Below are 15,720 nucleotides of genomic sequence, written 5' to 3' on the forward strand. Positions count from 1 at the left end.
TCCAAAGAATTAATGACTCGAGCAATTTCTATGGCAAAGGAGCAAGCTTTATTGAGAGAGGGAGGATGGTAATGGAATGGCTCTGGTCATAATGGAAAGGCCAAGGTGATAGAGTGGCCTGGTGGCAGAAAGACTCTGAGAAGTTTTCAGGAATGCTTTTTATCTTGATTAGTTACTAAGGGTTATTTGTTGGAGTGATTATTGCCAAAGAACTGATATCACTTTACCCATGGTCCACTTGGTCTGTGTGGATTTACCCATGATTCACTCTGCCCACTCTAGGGAAGCGATATAAATGGGATGCTAATGCTATGTTAAGTCTCGCATGGTAACTTCAGGTTATTTTTGCCTGATTCTTTGCAGACTCCAAAGGAGGGCGGCGGTTGTAGAAATTGAGCATTGTTTGAACCTGGTCCTGGGTGACTGGGGAATTAAATCCCCTGTTACGTGCTGTCCAGAGACCCTAACCAAGGACCTAGGCTATGTCTAAAGACCGGTGTGAGGAGTTTTCTCATGATTGTGAATCTAAGCAACCCAGATGTCTTATTTGAAAGGTGGCCTCATTCTATTCGACTAGTTATTGTTTCCATGTTCCTTTGATTGTTTGCAGCTACTTGGCAGGGTTCGTGCAGCATTTCAGCCAACATTAATATTATTATTCAATAATAATAATAACAACTGAAGTGATGTGGTAATATTCATAGTGATGCTGAGTCCATCATTTTTTGGAGAATATGTAAATTAAAGTTGAAAAGGTACCTAGATTAGGAGAATGGAATTATCAAGTGCCTACTATGTGCCAGGTACTATGATACGTACTTCAGAAAAATTATCTCATCTATCATGAGAGCAGAAATGAATTGAAAGGAGAATTTGAGTATATCTCAAACTTCTGCTGTGTGTCCTCTTCTATGATCTTACTTGGTGATTTTTATCAGCTCCCATTAGTTTAATTATCATATCTATCCCACTGATTCCCAGATCTACATATCAGACTCTAATCTAGACCTGTATCACCAAAAGCTTTTAGGAAGTTTCGAGTTTGTCTTTCCACCAGCTGCTCATACTCAACGTATAATTATCTGGACTTCTTTTCTTTCCACCAAAACTCATAGGTCTTCTGAAGTTTCCTTTCTCTGTTGAGGGAAACATCTGCCTTCAAGTCACCTAGGTTTACAACCTCAGTGACATCCCTGACTTCTCACTTTCCTTCATCAAATATAATCAATCGCCAGTCAATCTTGTCATTTCTCCCTTGACAATGTCTCTTGTATCTGCCCCTTTCTTCACTTCCACAGCCACTGCCCCAATTCAAACTTTTGCCATTTTGATCCTGAATAACAGCAATGATTTCCTATTTGGTCTTGATTAGTATCTCTCCATTCAGATCCATAACCAATAAAATGATCCCCTAAATCGAAGCACATCCTATTCATTTGCTACTTTCCTCTCATTATATTCCTATTCCAAACTCTTGAATTTCCTTACTGCCTTCAAATTCCTTAGTTCAAATTCCTTGGGTTGGCATTTAAGGCCCAGAATCTGGCCCTAATCTACTTTTCCAAATTTATCTCCCACAAATTCCATAAACAAATTCTCCCTCTAGCCCTCTGGCCTTCTCAGAGTGCCTTAAATACATCTTTAACATTCTTGCCTCCAAATCTCTGGTTCTCCCTAGAGTTGTAACTGAAATGGGGCAGCCTGGGCTTTGCTCCAGGGCAGTAAACTCAGAGAGTACTGACACTATCTTCCTGTGGGTGGGTCCTCCTGTTTCCCGTGCCACTGGCAACACCAATATACTTCCTCTCCTTACTGGCCACATTTCCTGGCCATAGAAACCTTAGAGTTTCCTAGGGTTTACTTACTCCCCCCCCACTAACTAGACCTCCCTCCCCATCAGTTTCCTCATCTGTGGAATGAGCTGGAGAAGGAAATGACAAACCGCTCCAGAATCTTTGTCAAGAAAACCCCAAAAGGGGTCATGAAGAGTCAGACACGATTGAAAACAACTCAACGGCAAGGGCTCTGCCAGAAATATCCATCGGCCTTCCCCTATGTAAGGCCTCACTCTCCTGCGATGTCAAACTTAAAGGTTGCTCCTTCCGTGGATCCTTCCCTAGGAATCCACTCCATTATCTATAGTACCCACACTGGACTATTCCTTTGACTTGAGTATAGTGTGTTTATCTCTGTTCTACAGCTGGATCTTGATTAGCACAAATACCGAATCTCTCAAATTTGTACACGTATTTCCATTGGGCTGGAACTAATTGCCGTATTTTACCTAATTATAACTTTGAATAGTGCAAATTGGAATGCATGTGAGTAGTTAGTTCAGGAGGGAATTCATTATTTGCACTCAGTAGAACCTATTTAGACCATAAGCTACTTAAGGGTGGGACCCATGATTCATATTTCCTTGTGCAAAGAGAGGGGTCCATTGAACCAGTCAATCACTCCATCCCACTTAATGTAACGACTTTGGTCAGGTGAGCTGACTTCCTTGAGTCAGTTCAGCAATCAGAAATATGACAAAGGCGTCCAAGAGGACTAATCTCTACCGAATCAGTAGACGCATTCCATGGCATGGTACCACTAAGTATGGGAGGGCTTATTAAAGAGCCCTTTTCAGAGCTGATCATCTCCTTTGGTGTCTCCTCGTCACCCAGCTATCACTTGTGGCTCCAAGAAGCTGTAGCGTGCCCACCCTCAGAAAACCGTCTCGGCAGGTGGACCAGACCAGGTGGAGGGTAACCAACAGGCCTGATCAGTGAGTTAGAGAGATATCGACCCCATGGGTGTGAAGATTTTCCCCAGTGGAAAGACAGAAGGACAGATAAGATCGCTTTGTTCCAAAGGTCATGAAGGAGGCTGAAAAAGGCATTGTGGAACAACTGGAGCTTGGTCAGACATTGAGGACACCAAGGTTACCCACTGCATCCTGAGTCATCTTGACTTTTGCCTTGCCACTGGATTTTGATGAATCTAGAAGAGAGTGAACCTGATGACTTTATGCAACTCCTCTTAAATCCAATTCAGGAGCAAGTCAAGATCACTCTAGGTTATCACTGGTCTTCTGCAAAAATGAAGGATGAATAACAACAACATGGGAGGTTATTTAAAGCCTTTGGGTGGAATGGAGCCATGTTATTGGAGGAGTATTTGCATCTTCTGAAGAAACCAGGTCAAGGCAAGCCAGTTCAACACCTGGATTATTTGAGTGTCTAGTGGTATAGAAAAGATAGCTGTCCTAGCCAAGTCCCTGAGAGGGAATTGTTTAAAGAGAAGCAGGTGCCGGGCAGCTAAGCGGTTGAGGGGATTGAGAGAAGGCCCAGAGATGGGAGGTCCTGGGTTCAAATGTGACCTCAGACACTTCCCAATTGTGTGACCCTGGGCGAGTCACTTAACCTCCATTGCCTAGCCCTTACCGCTCTTCTGCCTTGGAATCAATAAACAGTATTGATTCCAAGATGGAAGGTAAGGGCTTAAAAAAAAAAAAAAGATATGTGGTGTCATCAGAATGGGCACTTCTTTCATTGACAAAGGACCTAATTCTTCTAATGCTTTAGGAGAAGGTCTTTGAGAGGTGCTTTCTCTGAAAATGTTGCTCCCTGCAGTCAAAAGAAACAAACTAAAAAAACCTAGGCTGCTTCTTAGTTACACCCAGAAACTGAAAGGCTGGATACTCTTGTTCAAGTAGCAAGTTGCTTAGACCTATGAACCCTGACCTGTATAATCTGTAGAAAGTAGTGGTCTGGCATCTTGGATCACAAATCTCCACTTGGCCCTTCTTTACAGAATTCAGAGTTGGTGCTTGAGGTAGAATTACATGGTTTCCTCCTCCCCCCTTTCATATTCACATTTTTTATTTTTGTGGATCTTTCATTAAGATGTATTTCCCATCATAGTTTAGAGATGCCCTTGGCTTCTGGGAGGCTATGCCAGCAGGCTCTGGCAAGTTCTTCAAGAGCAAGAGAAACCTTGAGGTTGGGCTCTATCAAAGAGCCAGTCTTAGCAGATCAGAACAGCTCATCCCCAGATTGACTACAGGGTGCAAAATTTTCAGAGAAAGCACCCCTCCAAGACCTTCTTCTATAGCATAGAAGGATTAGGTCCTCTGTCAGTTCAAGAAGTGCCTATTCTGATGACACCGCAGATCTTGAAGTATTCAAAAAGTCTTGTTTGCTGCCCCCAAAATCCCTAAACTCCCAGAATTTTTAATGAAGATTTCTAGATACTCCAATGTCAGCCACTATTAATGTTGTACCCACGCTCTTCCACCTGTCGACACCTCTACACCTATGGGTCCAAATAAAATCCAACAAGCATTTCTTAAGCTCTTACTATTTGTTGCATGCCTATTATATTGAAACAAACAAAGAAAATGAATGAATGAATGAATGAATGGAAGGAAGGAAGGAAGGAAGGAAGGAAAGAAGGAAGGAAGGAAGGAGGAAAAAGCATTTGAATCAGTAGAACAAAAACTCAGTCTTGAAAGCTCTCATTCAACAAGGGGTCTCATTTATCTAAAAAAGTTCATACAAAATTCCTTGACAAAGGAAGCCATGGAGATTGTCTTCGGTTCAATTACCATTGAAGGAAGCATAAAGCTGGGCAGCATATACTCCCTCAAGGTATTTGTTACTGTCATGGAGAGAATCCTGCATAGAACCTAAATTTCATTGGTACTGTGGCTTACCAGTAGTAATTGACAGATTGGGTCAACTCCCAAGATATTATGGGGCACAATATCAGCAAGGACATATATGATTATTCAAATGTGTTTGGCCTACTAATGGCTCAAAACCACATGGGTCTAGAGCTAGAAGGGCATTCAGAAATGATCTAGTCCAATACCCTAATCTTGCAGAAGCAAGAACCAGAAAGATGAAGTGATTTGCCTAATGCCAAACAGGTAGTAAGTAATGGGCAAGATTTGAACCCAAGTCCTCCATCCTTATAAGAAAAATTAAATGTCCAAAAAAAGGAGTGTTTCCCAAATCATAGCATGCAGTCAGATGACCGATTAATTGGGTTAGTCCATCAGCCCCTAGATCTGAGATTGGCATGTCAGATGGACAACAAATCTAGTTCAGAATTGAATAGGAGGAAGAGAACAAGTCCTTGTTTTCAATGATTCCAACATGTCTCTCAGCACAAAAGATCAATTTTTAACACAAACATTCTCCCAATGATGCAGTATGGGCAATCATAGAATACTAGGATATATGAGAAATTGATGGTTAAGGAGCTCCATAAAGGAGATGGAGATGTCATTGGTGAGTGCAAACATTGTGTAGCATTTTCCCAGTGATGATATACATGCAAGCATTGTTGTGGAGAACACTGAGGGAGTTTATGATCAGAAAGTGAGGAAGGGGAGACAGCTGGGTAGCTCAGTGGATTGAGAGCCAGGCCTAGAGGAGGTCCTGGGTTCAAATCTGGCCTCAGACACTTCCTAGCTGTGTGACTCTGGGCAAGTCACTTAACCCCTGTTGCCTAGCCCTTACCACTCTTCTGCCTTGGAGCCAATACACAGTATTGACTCCAAGATGGAAGGGAAAGGTTAAAAAAAAAGAAAAAGAAAATGAAGAAGGCTGGTCACATAGAAAAAGAAAATATAGGAGGACAGCCTGTGTGCTGCACATGTCATTAACACATTGGTTGATTCATCATAGCAAATTTATATAAGAATATGGCCTAGAATCACTCATGATAAAAAGGCACGAAAGGGTTGAGGTCCTTACCACATCAGTGGAGGGTGTAACTCCACAAATGAGAGGAAGGTCAGTGACTCAAGTCAGAGGAGCCGAGTTCAAATTCCACCTCTGATACTATATGACCTTGAAGTCATTTGACCTGCCTAGCCTTCAATTTTGTCACCTACAGAATAAGGGTAAGCTAGATGGCCTTTGATGTCCACCACCCCAACCCCGAGATCTACCATATTATTGTATGATTCATTGAAATACTAAAAGTATTTGTAAAGTTGCATTGTCACATGAGACCAGAAGGTGATTATCACAAGTATCTTCTCTGTAGAGAAGTTTACTTGCAATCTTGAGTCTCTTTCTGTGGCTTATTTATATTTAATTTAGAAAGTCCCAAGTATATTTTGCATAAAATTCAGCTATTTGAAGGTCGGGTTTTTTTTCTCCTTCTTTTTGGCACTTTTTGTAAAGAGAAATTTGTGGGTGTTCTCGATAAACTAACAGCCAAAGGTGTCTGCAGGTCTTCTGTTTTTTTCTCATGGCAACACACTCATCAGCAAAACTCATTAATGATGCTCTGTTAAAGATTTTTTTAACCTACTTAAACTTACTATTATATTGTTTGGTTATAGGAGGAAAGCAATGGATGTATGTCTCCCCAAAAGGAAGGCACTGTAGTCATTGAATCATAGACTTAAAGTGGGAATTGACCTCAAAGGTCATTTGGTCCAACTCCCATAATTTTACAGATAATGAAACATAAGGGCCAAAGAAGTGGTTAACTGACTTGCCCAAGGTCATGCTGTCAGTAAGAATATGAGGTAGAATTTGAACCCAGGGCTTCCTGACTCCAAATACAAAAATTGTATAGGAGAAGGCTCATAGAATCCCCTCATTTTTACAAAGAATGTAACGAGTATCAGGGTTTTCTGATTCCCAAGAACACATTTCTTTCCACTCTATCACATTGTCTCCATTTATCCTAGGAAATATCCTTTCCAAAAGAACTAAAAATGACACTTGAATTAAATGTATTAATAGCTTTTCTGCTTTTGTGGACATTAGTCCCAAGTTTCATTTTTACCTTCCATCAGTTATATATATATTACATCATACAATGCTTCTTTTCTGCCTCCAATTCAATTTTATCCAACAAAACATTTGTTGAGGTGTTTGAACAAATTATAATATAGTAATATAATAGATGATTATGAAAGAGACACTTTTAGAGAAATCTGGGAAGGCTCCCATGAACTGATGCAGACTGCAGTGATGCAGACAGACCCAGGAGCATTTGTCAACAAGCATTTGTTAAACATCTGCTATGTGCAAGGTACCATGCCAAGTGTTTTACAGATATAACCTCATGTGATCCTCACAACCATGTGAGGTCGGTACAATTGTTATCCCCATTTTACAGTTGAAGAAACTGAGATAGGGGTTAAATGACTTGCCCATGGTCATGTCTATGTGAAGTGTCTGTTGCTGTATGTGTGCCAACATCTTTTCTACTGCACTCCTTCCTCCCAAATGAAATTAGGGCATGTTTTGTGCTCGTTCTCAAGGTGAAAAATCTACTACAAGAAGCCTTTATTGGTCCCCCTAGTTCTTTGTGCTTAATTGTCTGTCTGTCTGTCTCTATCTTTCTATCTTTCTTTCTATCTATCTATATCCTGCTATCTACTATCTATCTATCTATCTATCTATCTATCTATCTATCTATCTATCTATCCATCTATCCATCTACTATCTTTCTTTCTATCTATATCCTACTATCTACTATCTACTATCTACTATCTTCTATCTATCTATCTATCTATCTATCTATCTATCTATCTATCTATCTATCTATCTATCCATCTATCCATCTACTATCTTTCTTTCTATCTATATCCTACTATCTACTATCTACTATCTACTATCTTCTATCTATCTATCTATCTATCTATCTATCTATCTATCTATCTATCTATCTATCTATCTATCTATCTATCCATCTATCTATCTTTCTATCTATCTGTCTATCTGTCTATCCATCTATCTATCTATGCATGTGTGTATAATTTATATGTGCTTTATATGTGCATGTGTATTGTGTGTGCATATACATATATGTATCCATTGGTAAACAAGTTTCTAGCATCCCATCTTGGCCACCCCATTTATAGATAGGTTACTGCCCTCAAATTCAAGGTACTTCAAGATACTTGCACAGATACTTTAGAAGTGAGCACACTTTTAAATTGATAGTTTGTGAGCCCCCACTAGTGTTTTTACTGTAGCTTTATTAGTTACAATTAGTAGTTACAATTAGCTCAAAGCAAAGGTTTTTTGCTGAGGTGGTACTGTGAGAATATTAGTAACAACATTTCCTGTCTCTTCCTTCCCACTCCTCCCCACAGCCATGAACCTGGAGTGTATTGTCCTACAATTATATGAGAGTGGGCATACATATAGAGCATACTAGTAGAGGAACGCAGAGGGCAGGAAAGTGGTGCAGAGGATAGAGCTCTGGGTCATGAGTCTAGAAGACCTGAGTTCATATCTAACCCAGATACCAGTTGTGTGACCCTGGACAAGCCATTTAACCTCTGTGTGCCTCAGTTTCCTCAGCTGTAAAATGGAGATTATAACAGTACCTACCTCACAAGGTTGTTGTGAAGAACAAATGAGATAATATTCATAAAGCACTTAGCACAGTGCCAGGCATGGAGTAGGCTCTATACAAATGTTTGTATTTGTCTTTTCTTTCCCTGCCCACATGTGGGCCAGGCACTGAGCTTCTCTGATGTCTTTTCCCTTCTTGTCATTTCCTCATGTTGTTCTCCCTGTGCCCAGGGTCTCTCCTGGACAGGTCATTCAGCTGGGCCTTTTCCTCTCCACAGCTCAATTCCCTGTGGCCAGACCTGGCTCTCCTATCCCTTCCTAGGGTTTGTACTTCTTGAAGATATTTCTGTCCTTGGCTCCTTGGCTTCCTCCCTGTCGGGTATGGGGTTTCCCACTCTGTGAGTAGCTCTGCTCTAAGTAGCTATGGCCATTGAGGGGGTGAAGGGATGGGGAAGGAGATCTCCATCCTCTCCTTTAAAAGGCAAGAACCTATTGCCCCGGAAGGCCTGGGGTTTTCTTCCATAGATGTTCCTTTCTCCACGGAGAGACATCAGAGCTGTCTCTTTCCTTTATTCTCTCCCAAGCGCAGAGAGGCTTCGCGGGAGGACTTCCTCCTTGAGCACTCAGATTGTCCATCTGTTCTCCCATGTGACCTGCCCACTTCCTTCTCCAGCAGAACATTTCCTCAGTGTTTTTCTCACACTACTTCTTCCGCATTGGCCATCACTGGAATCCCAGTGCAGAAGACTTAGATCCACATAAGCCTCCCCAAAATCTTACCTCTTCAGATACGAAGGTATTTGAAGTTTTCCAACAGCTCCAGGACTAGTTGGTGATGCTTGAATGCATGGAACAATTTCCCAGTGCAATCTGGTCCACTCTCTCCCTCCCATTCAGTTACATGCCCTGTTCATTGGCCATTTGCGATGCTAGTCCAGGGTATAAGTACTAATGGGTTAGCTCAATGCACTGTCCATTGGATTCAATGTTATCATTTTCTGGGAAAGGAAAATGGACATTTTCTTATCCATCTAGTTTTGGATTTAATCAGTCAAAGCACTCACAAATACCATCTCATTTGATGTTCACATCAACCCTGGGCAGTTGGCACTATTGTCACCCCCATTTTATAAATGTGGAAACTGAGGCAGACAAAAGATAAGAGACTTTCCCAGGGTGATATAGCGAGTAAGTGTCTAAGATTACATTTGAATTCGTCTTCCTGACTCCTGGTCCAGTGCTCTATTCATTAGGGCCCTTAGCTGCCTTATTTCAAGTATTAATTTAAGTACTACTATGTATCAAGCACTTTGTTAGACACTGGGGGAGTAGAAAGAAATAAGAGAAACAATTTCTTCTCTCAAGGAGTTTATATTCTTTCAGGGGAGAAAATAAATATATTTATATTGTATGTGTATATATATATACATATTTGCATTATGTGTGCATATGTATGTATATATATATATATATTTATATTTATATTGCCTCCTCTACTGGGTCTGAGGTTGCCCTCCCTTCTATTCAATAAACTCCAGTGGCTCCCTATTACCTCTAGGATCAATGACAAAATCTTCCATTTAGCTTTTAAGGCCCTACAACCTGGTGCTCTCCTACCTTGGCAGTCCTCTTCTTCCTCTCTCCTTATCAAGAACTCTTGGCTCCAGTGACACTGGTGGTCTTGTTGCTCCTCAAACAGGATACTCTAACTCCCAACTCTGGGCATTTTCCCTGGCTGTCGCCCATGCCAGGAATGCTTTCGCTCCTCACATCCATCTCCCGACTTTCCTGAATTCCTTCAACAGTCTGCTAAAATTCCAGCTTCTTTATGAAGCCTTGCCTGATCCTCCTTAAGGGGAATGCCTATTGTTTATTTATATTATATTATATTATATTATATTATATCAGTCTATTGTTTCCAATCTATCCTGTCTATATACAAAGTTACTTGGCTGTTGTTTCCCCCCATTCGAATGTGAAGTCTTTGACGGTGAGGCTTGTTTTTTATTTTCTTTGTAGCCTTGGCATACTTGCAACACAGGAGGTGCTTAAACACTATCAGTTAGTCTGCAAACATTTATCAAGCTTGTCGGCTTGACCTCTTCTAAAATAAAATAGGCGCCACAATGAGAAATCCTCAGCTCTCAGTTGAACGGTTTTCATTCTCTTTCTGTGTTTCTTCAGCCAGGTGATACAATATAAAGTTCACTGGTGTGCATTCAAAGTAGGCTGAGATCTTGGGTTTGAATTCCACTTCTAAACTTATCCATGTGGCTTTGCATAAGTCACTTAACCTCTCTTGGGCTTGGCAAAGAGGCAGCCAAGTGGTCCAGTGGATAGATCTTCTCAGATATTTACTAGCTCTGTGACCCTGGGCAAGTCACTTCATCTCTCTCTGCCTCCATTTTCTTAACTCTAAAATGGGAATAATAACAGTACCTACTTCCCAGAGTTGTGATGATCAAATAAGATAATATTTGTAAAGCACAGTGCCTGGCACATAGTAGGCACTTAATAAAGTGCCTTCCCTTCATTTCACCTTCTGTAAAATTAAGGTCTCTAAAGTCTATCTATACCAGCTCTACATCTATGGTTCCTAGGTGAGAGGAAAGAAAAGTACCTTCTACATAGTAGGAGCTTAGTAATGAATCTGTTGAATTAAAATCAAGGAAATTTATATTCCTCAAGTAGGTACCCGGGAGTCTCTAGTTAAAGAGTTGAGCCCCTAAATATGGAGCAGGGAGTGGTCCCAAGTCAACAAGCACTTATCAGGTGCCTACAATGTGCCAGGCTCTGGGCTAAGAGCAGATTAAAGGTGTATTCTCCAAACCCGGAGCGTAGTTCCAATGATCATTTTAGTTTTGTTCAATTGAGATAAGGAGCTCAGAAAAAGATTCCATTTTTCTATGATTCTAATTGATTAAATGTTTTTCTTGTTGATTGTTTTTATTTTTATTTTGAATTTTATTATTGATTAATTGGGAATTGATTAAAAGGGAAATCACAACATCAGACAATAGGACAGGCGCTGTCCTAGATGACTTCCCATCCTATTTCTGAGCATACTCATTCCTTGAAGAATGCTACAGCAATAAGCCACAGTTAGCTTTAAGGCACTTTACAGATTCTCTCATCTGATCTCCACAACAATCCTGGGACATAGGTGCTATTATCATCTCCACTTTACAGCTGAGAAAAGTGAGCCAAAGAGAAATGACTCATTCAGGCTTACCCAGCATTATATAGGACTTCTATCTCATGCTATGGTATCTAAGGTAGGATTTGAACTCAAGTCTTTTAGATTCCAAATCCCATTGCCCTACCTACTATGCTATAAATCTTCCACGGACCTGGTTACATTTTATATCTTGATTGTATTTTATGATCTCCTGATTTATTCCCAATAAATGGGCCTGCATGTTCCATCTTGTCATTTTGCTTAATGCTATATATCTAATTAAAGCTTCTTAAAATTCCATAAAAGGAACTGATTTTGGTCTTAAAGAATGCCCTCACCCCCACCCCAGTCCAATGGAAGTTCTTCATTAATTAAAGAATGTCTTGGTTTAAATCAAACTTGAGTTTGATTTAATACATGAATCTGTTATCAAATATTTTTAAATATTTTAAATATTACCTAGGCAGAAATCAATTCTATTACTACATTTATGGAGTGGAACAGTAAATGGGGCTCATTGCAGCCAGTGGCCTTTTACATAAAGAAATGCTGGGGATGGATAAAGGAGTTGCCCCATGAGCAGTGAGTCTATTTCCCCTGTTGTGAGGAGAGAGAGCATAGAGAAACTTTTTTTTTGTTAGCCTAAACTGGTTTTCTATGCTTCTCTAAGGTCATCCATATCCCCTTGATGGCTTTCATTTATTAAGAACTTTCATTCTACCGCAGAGATATCATCCTATCTCTGAGGTTTCTTGGTCTACTTTCTTTAAGAGAATGTTGGGTTCTGCCGCCATCTTTTCCTTGGTTAAAGTTAACTTTCTCATTCAAAGACTATAGCTTTGTCCCTGAAGGTCAAGGAGAGCTGGGCAGGGATTCCCTTGGGACATTATTAGGGCCATATTTTCCCCTCCCAGTTAGCCGGAGGGGAACCCCTGCAGTGATCCTTCCCCTGAGTGGGGGAGAAGATGATGTCTTTTTGAGCTGTCTAGCAACAGAGAGCTGCCTGACTCCTGGAACAAAGTTAGGAGTTCTTCCTCATTAATGCTGAGAGTGTCAGCATTTGAATTTCCAGGCTGGGAGGATTCCTTTGATGACTTCCCATTAAGAGTGGTACCAGGGCTAGGGCTTCAGCTCCCTTGAATCAGCGGCGTGGCATGAGTCCAGCACTGCAGTACAGAGGGCCAGGCACAGGACCAACTCAGTCTTGACTGTGTTGCCTCAAATGCCTCCAGGCATGCCCAAGGTGATACTGAGTCTCTCTTTAATAGAAGGCTGTGTGCTCTAACCCCCAGATTCAAAGGGTGATGCATGAGCCCAGCCTTCCAGCTAGCCACCCTATGTCTTCATCATCCCTGCCCCTCCCCAAGCTGGGGCCCAGGAAAGGCCTGTGGATTTATAGATGCTGATGGATGTCCTCGGACATTAACAAACAGGACGGCCAATGGCTATTTGTGGTGCTGGTGATCTCATCTCTAGGAGGACCTTGAAAGGCCAGACACAACCCTGGGACCTTAGCTCAAGAGCCCAAAGGCACCTCAGAGGCCATTTAGTCAGAACTTCTCACTTTACAGGTAAGAGAAGCAAAGAGACTTGCCCAAAGCCACACAGGGAATGTTTAACACTGATTTTAAGGGTCGGAAGCAAGATTTGAACTCAGGTCCTATGATTCCATGGCTAGAGTTCTTTCTACTTTACCCCAGTGTCCATCTATACCAGTGATTCCCAAAGTGGGTGCCACCGCCCCCTGGTGGGTGCTGCAGCGAGCTAAGGGAGGCGGTGATGGCCACAGGTGCATTTGTCTTGCCTATTAATTGCTATTAAAATTAAAAAAAAATTAATTTCCAGGGGGCCAAGTAATATTTTTTCTGGAAAGGGGGCGGGAGGCCAAAAAAGTTTGGGAACCACTGCTCTATACTGTCTACTCCTAGTTGATTCTTATCTATCTCCTCCATAAGTCTGCCCTAGAGAATGTACTCAACATGGTGGAGACTCCAGATTTGTAACGTTTCCTGGGTTCTGGCCTCAAAGATCAAGCATGCTACCTAGCATGGCTCCTTTTGGTCTCTGCTTTTGCTACCTGACCACACCACTTCCTTGCCCAATCCCATACATGTGGGGTCATAACTTAAAAAAAAAAAAGTTTTATTGTTGCCTTTTATTTATATATCTTGATGTAAATACCATTACCCACCCCCCTCACCTTCCACATACACTGCCCCCCTGAACAAAACAACAAGCAACAACATTGATTCCCTGCCAATGCCTCAGCTCCATTCCAACTGGCTTAGTGAATTCTCCCAGTATGTGCTTTTCTATTTCCTGCCTGGGGCGTCTTTTCTCAGGGTGGCCCCCAGCACAATGTTCTCTCTCCTTATCTCAGCCTCTTAGAATCCCTAGTTTCCTCCCAAGTTCTGCTACCTCCTACACAGGCCTTTCCTGATCTTTGTTCCTACTAACGCCCTGGGGAGATGTGGGGGGTGAGAGGGGTCCCTCCAGTCCATACTCTCCCCCACTTTTTTGGGCCTTTTTTGGATTTGCTTATCTGTTGTCTTTCTGTGGACTCATCTTTTTCTGTTAAAATAGCCAACATCAAGCAAAGCACATAGTGGGTGCTGCTTTCACCCGTCTGCAGGAACCTTTCCTTCATCAGATCAACAAACCAGCATTTCTTAAGTCTCAGGCACTAGGCTCTATGATGGTCCTTATAGTCCAGATGGATCTTTTATGCACTGGGATAACAGGGGATCCATCACCTACCTGATTCCCTCCCACCTTATTGCTCTATTTTGATCCCTTGGGTTTGGAGCTGCTCCCAGTCATACAGCTGTCAGAAATATGGGTGTTCTAAAAAGCTGAGTCTTTGTATTTATTTTTTTAATCCCTTACTTTCCACCTTAGAATCAGTACTGCAAATTGGTTCCAAGACAGAAGAGTGGTAAGGGCTAGGCAATGGGGGTTAAGTGACTGCTAGGGAGTGTCTGAGGTCAGATTTGAATCCAGGACCTCTTGCCTCCAGATCTGGCTTTCAATCCACTGAGCAACCCAGTTGTCCCCTAAAAGTTAGGTCTTTGTATCAGGAAAATACCCTGAGAGCCTTGAAAACTCAGTATTATTTCCTAAATGCCATCCGGGGTGCTCTCTTCTTCCTTTTCACCTGCCCAGCTCAAAGTGCCTCAGCCTTATTATCTAAGATATGTTTATTGACGGAGTAAATGAATGGATACTGCCCACCCAAGACAAATGGCAAGTCCTAGTCTAGAAGATAAGCAATCCGCCCAGGAGGGGCAATAAAGAAAAAGAAACCGGGGCCGGGGCTGCTCCGATTTCTCAGGCCGGACTCTTATCTAAGCTCTAGAGTGGCTAAGTAGGTGTCCTAGACTTTGGGGGTGGGGAGACTGAGAGGGTGTTGGAGAAATCCGATGCCCAGTGTGGTTGACCTCCTTCCTCATGGCCCTTGTAAAGCTCATGCATAGAAATCTTTGCTGAATGTCCTGCCAGCTATGTCTACAATCTTGGCGACGGCACTGCCGGCCCTGAGGACCAAAGCCCGGGATGGCCCCCACTGACAAGCGCCGACTCAAGCCAAGTCTGAGAGGTGACCCAGCGGGTCGAGGCTTCTGCTGCCAAGGCCTAGGCTGAACGTTCTAGACTCCCCGACTTCAAGTTCCTTTAAGGTCCCCAGCCGAGACCCCCTCGACTTTTCCTGTGCTTTCCTAAGTGGCCATCCCAGGTGGGATCTGTTTCTCCTCCTGCCGGTTAGAAGGGCGGCACGCAGGCCTTCCTAGACTGCCAGCGTTTCTTCTTATTTGCTCGGAACAAAATCTAACAGAAAGGGACGCTCTCCAAACCGAGAATAAAGAGAATAAAGAGGAAGAAACGGTCCTTTTTTCTCTCTATGGGCCGAGGGTGGAGAGGCCGCTCCGGGGTAGGTTTTCATCGAGGGAGGAAAGGAGACTCTCTGGAAACGCATTTGTTTAACTGGGGTGGGGGGTCGGGGGAAGCCCCGGCTCCCTTCTCTAGCCACCACCCTCTCCTCAGCTTTCTCCTTCTCCTTCTCGGGCGGGGGGGTGAGGGTGATCCAGCCCCCCCACGGAGCCGATCACCCCTCTGTTCCCTGCCCCCCTCCCTTCCCTCCTGCATCTCCCCCTATCCCTTCGGAACCCCACCCTCTGCCTCCTTCCCCTCTCCTCCCCTCCCCCTCCCCCTCTTTTTTTCTCTTTCCTC

The sequence above is a fragment of the Gracilinanus agilis genome, chromosome 5 (assembly GCF_016433145.1).
Source record: "Gracilinanus agilis isolate LMUSP501 chromosome 5, AgileGrace, whole genome shotgun sequence".
NCBI lineage: Eukaryota > Metazoa > Chordata > Mammalia > Didelphimorphia > Didelphidae > Gracilinanus > Gracilinanus agilis.